Source organism: Aotus nancymaae, unplaced genomic scaffold (assembly GCF_030222135.1).
Source record: "Aotus nancymaae isolate 86718 unplaced genomic scaffold, 86718_ANA_hifiasm-v0.15.2.pri h1tg000033l, whole genome shotgun sequence".
NCBI lineage: Eukaryota > Metazoa > Chordata > Mammalia > Primates > Aotidae > Aotus > Aotus nancymaae.
Genome location: NW_026988447.1, coordinates 57,036,958 through 57,044,146, shown reverse-complemented (window position 1 = coordinate 57,044,146; position 7,189 = coordinate 57,036,958).

The following is a 7,189-nucleotide window of genomic DNA, read 5'->3' as shown; positions in this document are numbered from 1 at the left end:
GCAAAGCTGGGGAAAAAACATGGAAAAGGTTTGACATCAGTGATTTAAATTAAAATGTTAGATGTGTGGATTTAATTTAATCTTTTCATTCCTGACTGATTAGATAGTGTAATAATCTAACGGCCATCGAGACTGTTCTCCCATCAAGGAGTCCTTGAGATGGCCTCTTTGCGAAGCCATTCCCCAGCATGACCGACACATCAGGATGTGCATACCCAGCCTTTGCTGTTGAGCACCCTCATCTTTTCCTCTACTGCTTTCTTGTGTTATTACTCCCATCTGTCTGTTGTCTGTCTCATCTCCTCAACTAAATATTAAGTTTTTTTGAGGTCAGGATCTATCCTAAGTCTATTTTCTCTGATAGTATTGATCACATTCTCATTCTTATAGTAGTTGTTCTAAAAATGTTAGTTGGGTGAACAGATAAAGTTGGAAACTCATGAAATTCTCCCTAACACCTTGCTTTTATTTGTCCCCATTTTCATAACTAACAATTTGCCTTTTTTTTTTTTTTGAGACAGGGTCTCACGCTGCCACCCAGGCTGGAGTGTAGTGGTATAATCATGGCTTACTGCAGCCTTGACCTCGCAGGCTCAGGCAATCTTCCTGCCTCAGCCTCTTGAATAACTGGGACAATAGGCACATGCCACCATGGCTGGATGACTTTTAAATTATTTGTAGAGATGAGGTCTCATTATGTTGCCCAGACTGGTCCTGAACTCCTGAGATCAAGCGATCCTCCTGCCTCAGACTCCCGAAGTGCTGGGATTACAGGCATGAGCCATCACACCCAGTCACAATTTGCCTTCCTAATAAAACTAGATTACATTTTGTTTTCCTAATGAGTAGAAATAGGAAAATTCCAGAAAATGTGAAGATAAGCAATGCAAACATCAACTATAATCTTATGCCCCAATATTACTCACTATTATTATTAGGCATGTTTTTCAGCAGTGTTTTTTCCGTGCATGTTTATGTGCACATGGATTTTTTTTGGTTCTGTTTTATTGCTTGCAAACATATTATATCAACAGTTATCTATGCAACTTTTCTCACCAAAGTATAATTAACACTTTCCCCATGCCTTAAGACATTTTTGGTTATATTGTATGCCATCATATGAATATACCATAATTTATTAATCAGATAGGCTCCCTTTCAAGTTGTAGAGCCAACTCAACTCAACTGAAGCAGAACAAGAAGGACAAATATTTATTACAAGGTGAGATAAAACATGACACAATTTAGTATGATCCCAAGTGTAGAGTGAGAAATACCAAAGGCAGGTATTTCTATGACTAGATAGAGCCGTAAAGAGATTACCCCGGCTGGGACATCGGGCTTCATAAGGGAGATGGTACTTGATCCGGGCGCAAAGGAGACGTCACAGTGGTAATGACTTGCATGTTTTAAGTGCTGCCCATGTGTTGTCCTATTCTCATCATTTTACATGGATTGTTTCATTTATTCTTCAAAACTTTTGTACTTTTTACTTAATAGTTACAATGTAATATTTCCCCCATGTTTATAAATTAAGACATTTTTGGTCATATTCTATTCTACCATAAGAATACATTATGATTTATTTATTAATTAGGCTCCTTTTAAGTTGCAGAACCAACTCAACCTACTTGAGGCAAAACAAGGTGTTTTTTTTTTAAATCATTTTTATTATAAGATACTTTTATTCCCAATTCACAGATGAGGAAACTGAGGAGAGTACGTAAACTTGCCCATGTTCAGTTAGGATTTTGACATCCAGACAGGAGAAATGAGGGCTGAGTTGGGTGATGTAAGCAGAGAGAGGCAATGCCTCACCAAAAGCATCATGAACCACATACATCTACACAATATCACAATGAGTCTGCTCCTTGTGGCGCGTTTCGTTAGGACCTGCCAGATGGAGAAGACAGGAAATAACTACCTTTCACGGTGGCTCTTTAATGTGGTTCTCTAAACAGCCATCTGTGCTACCCATTGAGGGTAAAACTGAGGATTTTAAGTCATCTCTTGAATCTTCTGTGTGACAGTTCCTCCCATAACGGCTCCTTAGTTGAATATCAAAAGCCACCAGACATTATAACGTAGAGCCAAATTTTAATAAATGATTTCTGCAAAGATGGGCAAATGAGGTAACACCAGAGAAATATACACACAAAATAAAAGCTAAAAAAACTTACCTTATTTCTGGGTCTTTAAATGTGATGTATAACCTGTTAGAAACATGAGTATTGATCAAACATGCTACGATGAGCTGGTTCTTCTCACTATCTGCCTAAGACAAAAACATAACTCTGGGCTTTGCAGAAACCCCTAAATGCCTCTCCAGGCTCATTCTTGCCTCTTTGCATCATAACGCACAATGCACGTGAGAAAGTTCTAATTTCTTAGTTTCCCTTGGCTCACTTGTTGCATGCAGGGAGCCACCAACTGGAGGCAGCAGCCCCAGGCTGTTGGAATGGCTGCAGTGGGTCTGTCTTTGAAGTCTTACCCTGCAGTTATCTCTCATTGCACCAGGCAGGCTGTAAGCAAGCCCGTTGCATGCAGCTGTCACCATTTAAGCCAGCAGGCGTTTGAAGATGTGCCGCCCCTCACCCCTTGAGAGGGAAGCCAGAATAGAACAAAGTGTGGTGTTCCCATGAAATCGTCTGAGTGCTTGTAAGAGTGTGAGTCTGCACCTTTTCCCCTTGATGGAAGGAGGTTGGGAGAAGGGGGTCAGGGAGGAGACTAAGCAAGTATTACCTCCTCTTTGCAAATGTCCTACACGGGTAGCCGGAACTGCCACACTTTACGGCAGTTCTTGATGGTTCTTGATGACAAAATAGCGTGCATGTGGTAGAGACGGTGATGATGGCAGTGGGAGGGAGGTGTCAGGGGAAGACAGGTCTCAGGATTTCTGGAGGACTCGTCGTCTGGGCCCTTACCAAGCAGTTTTTCTCGCCTCTTCTTTTCCGTGTTCAGAGCACAGTTGAGACCCCAAATCTTCACGCTGCTGTCGAACATATGTTCTAAAGGAGTGGTGAGATAATGTCGCAGCCGTTGAGGCAGTAAGTATCGGCTGTGGTTTTTTATTTCCTCACCACGTCTTTATCACTTGATGAGTGCATTAGTTTGTTTTACCCCTGGTGTGGGAGCTAGGACATTTTTGCCAGCTCTTTTTCCCCACTCCCATGCTTCCTCTCTTAGAAGAAAGTGGCTGCTCAGAAAGAAGAGCACTGGATTTACCTCCCCAAACAACCTGTCAAAAGCTTCTTCCTTCTGGGTTGATTTCTCTGTTGCTGCAAATATAATACCACACATGGAGAATTGGCGCTTGGCTTTTGAGAGCAGCTCCTTGTAACAAAACTGCTTACAGGGTCCAGGCAGGGGCGAGGCGCGGGCGGTGCGCTGGAGGGTCCGACGTTTGCTTTCACTGACCAGCTGTCCTGCTTGGTGAGCTGCCCTTGTGGCTGACTTCACAGAGGAGCCAAAGGACCGAGAGCAAATTGCTCATTTTACAAAAACAAAACGCAGACAGTAGGAGAGCCTGTATAAGCTGAGTTACAAATTGTGTCAAGCCTGCGTGGGCAGTTGGCAGTGAAGAAGGGGGCCCCAGGTTCTCTGCCTGAAGGGAAGGAAGGGAAGAGTCCTGTTATTCACACTGGAAGGACAGTGGAGGAATTCCTGGTATGAGAATTGTCCGCCTCTCACTGCATCTGCAGACACCATGTGGCTGGCCTGTTGGTGGCCTGAGAGATTACATAAAGAGTTGGAAAGCTCACAGTCTTTGTGAAGGATAAACATCTTCCTTCTGCCACCAAAGCAGTAGCAATTGCGGTTCCAGGATGGGAGGTTTCAAAACAAAAAGAAGCCGATGCTATTAGCACTGCATTGCCTTCAAAAAGATACCATCAGCTCTCATCAGAGACCAGTTTACTAGTTTCTGGATAACCCAGGCCTTTATTCTTCCCTCCCTACTAGGGCAGAATCCTATAAGGAAGTGAAATTTGATCTGGACAATTTTTCTATTTGTTAAGTACTTTATAGAAAAGGTTTGGTTATAGAAATGACTCCAGCTACTGACCAGAGTTCAGTTTATACATGATGTGTGTCTCTAAGTGGCATTGTCCTCTTGGAGAGAATTCTGAGAGTGATCAAAAGGCTTGGCCAAGCAGGTTCTGGGACTCTCCACTGCTTTCAGCTTGAGCACAGTGAGGCCTAGAACAGGGTTAGGCTCCTTTCTACTTTAGCATTTTTGGTACTCAGAGCCATCCTGTGTTCTCTCTCAAAGCTCCCAGCAGTGTGAGGTTTTTTTGCTGGGGCCCTCAGATGTGTCATAGTCTTGGTGAAAGTAGCCCTCAGAGTCAAGAAGTTCTCTGAGGATTAGGAACACCCAGGATGAATGGTTGTCTAAACATGCTGATTCCAATCAGCCTGTGAGAGGTTGGGTGGCTACAGGCTGTTTCTGGGGAGAAATGACAGGAAGAAGACTCTTAGAACCGCACTTTTCATCAACACTGAAACACATCACAAAGGGAGTGTGGCATGCTTCGCTGGGCTGTACACTCCAAATCTCTCAAGTTACATCCTTCTGTTCAATTTGTGGTGTCAGAATGAGGCCAAGAGAGTTCAGGCTGGAAAAAATCTGGGTTTGAATTCTAAATTTGCCACTTAATGGATGCTGTTTATCCTTTCTGAGAGACACGCTTGTCTCATCTCTAAAATTGGGACAGTCATAGCTATCTTAGAGAGCTGGTGAGTACAATAAATTAGATAAAGCTTAGAAGGTCTAGCACCATGCCAGGCATATAAGAAACATCCAACAAATGTAATTTCTCCTTTTTATCTCCTCTTCTCCCATGTCCAAGATCAATCAATAACAGGCAAGGAAATATGCTTTTTAAAAATTAGTTATTTGAGACATTAATCTTAAAGTCCAGCTAAACTAGAAGATCAGTCTGAGAGGAGAAGAATGGGCGATATGCGTAAAGCCACCCAGTAATCTCCTAGGTCTCATACCCAGCATGTGTATTGAAAGCAGAGGCTGAACAAGTGAATAATGGCAGCCGTGCAGGCAGGTGGTTTTCATTAGGCATGGTTTGCTGTATAATTTGGAGAAGGTTCAGGGCAGGCTATCCAGTCCTGTGAGGGGGGCGTGGTGGACAAAGGGTAAGGGGTAGGCCAGAGACTAACCCCTGGGGAAATGCAGTGTAAAGTAAGACTCATAGGAGGAAAAGGGCAGGAACCTAATTATTGGGGAATTTGGAATCCCCTAAGACAGAGCAATTCTGATTTTATTAATAACCTAGGAGTTCCAAATTAAAACACACACACACACACACACACACACACAAACTATGAAATGAGGGTGACATGACTTTCCCATATGTCGAAAAAGAATTAGAGATTTTATTTGAGTCAACAGTGTGAATTCGCCATATATTCTGGGTAGCACTTATTAAAAGTATCATCTCTAGCTCCAGAAAGAGGACAACTCTGCTTTGTTAGAGTGCCCGCGACACTGAACATATCAGTAGGTGAGCAATGAGGTGAGGGGGTGGGAAGCTGACCCATCTGGAAATAAGGTGAAGGAACTTGGGAGGTTTATTCTAAAAAAGAAAGAAAAACCATCAAGAGTACATGATACTTACCTTCAACTATGTGAAAGACAGTGTATCAGTCAGGGCTTGTGGCTGCTAACAACAGAAATGGTTTCTGTCTAACATAGTCAAAAAAGAAAGTTGTGGGAAGGTTATTGGGTGGCTTGTGGGATCGTCAGAAAACTAGGGAGCCTGGAGGGGAAATCACACAAGAGGCGAGGGAGGCTGGCAGCAGAAGATAGAACCGTGGGTACTCTGTAGGAACCGTCAAGCCCAGCTGCTGCCCCGGCACCACATCTACCACACGCTTGGGGCCACTGTTGCTAGGCCTTTCTCTGCGTCCACAAGTAGTCTTAGACTGTGTCTTTCCCTGCCCCAAATTACAAATCCTACTCAGAGCAGAGCTTTCCATTGGCTAACGGCCGTGCACTTGCTGTCTAAGAGTGAGCAGAGGGAATACCCAGTCCCCTTTGGCTTCCCATAGTGAGAAGTACATAATTGAGAAAAATTCCAAGGCCCTGCCTCCCTCTAAGATGTACATAATTGAGAAAAATTCCAAGAGAAGGAAAGGGTTAGGGGCCTGGGCAGATATGAACAAATAAAAACGAAAAAGCAAAACCAGCAAATGGTCACTACAAGGTAGCAATGAACAGTTACTTCTGTAAGACGCTAAGAGGCAGGAAAAGGAACAATGAACATATGCAATTGAGAAGCAGATAATATTTATTTGATTTCTTTCTTTCTCCTTCCTTCCTTCTTTCCTTCTTTCTCTTTCTCTCTTTCTCTCTTTTTTCTTTCTTTTCAGCATCTTGCTTTGCCGCCCAGGCTGGAGTACAAGTGGCTCACTGCAATCTCCACCTCTCGGGTTCCAGGGATTCTCCTGCCTCAGCCTCCCAAGTAGCTGGGACTACAGGTGCATGCCACCATGGCTGGCTAATTTTTTTGTATTTTTAGTAGAGATGGGGTTTCACCATGTTGGCCAGGCTGGTCTCGAATTTCTGACCTGAAGTGATCTGCCTGCCTCGGCCTCCCAAAATGTTGGGGTTACAGACCTGAGCTAACATGCCCGGCCTCAAAATGTATCTTTTTTTTTTTAATTGGCCCGAGATCCTAGAACTCAAAATGTATTTCTAATGAACACAACGAGGCCGGCATAACTGAGCCATTTTGGTGGTAGTGAGTGTCCCATTCCTGGCAGAAAGCAGGAGAGGGTTGTGACTACTTTGTGAAAATTTCCCTCTGTAATAATACATTTATAGTCATAAGCCATCCAGTAAAAGACCAATGCATTTATCTCTAAGTTGTTATGTCTAAATTATAACAAAAAAAGAGAATATTCTAGAAATTATCCTATGGATTTTAAACCCTGGACCTTAAAACAACTCACATATGCCTAGGTACAAGTGCAGGAAAAGCAACGAATCTCTTAAGGATGAGGGGCGGGTAGGTGTGTGGTAGTGAGCATGTGTTTTCTCCTTCCCCAGGAGTGTATGGCATCACCTAAGCCAGGGACAGGCATGTCAGATGTGTGGAAAGTTTCTGACTACAAAATTGGTCCCTAAAACCTCCGACAGACTGGTAGATAGAAATGGGCTGGAGTTAGAGGAAAG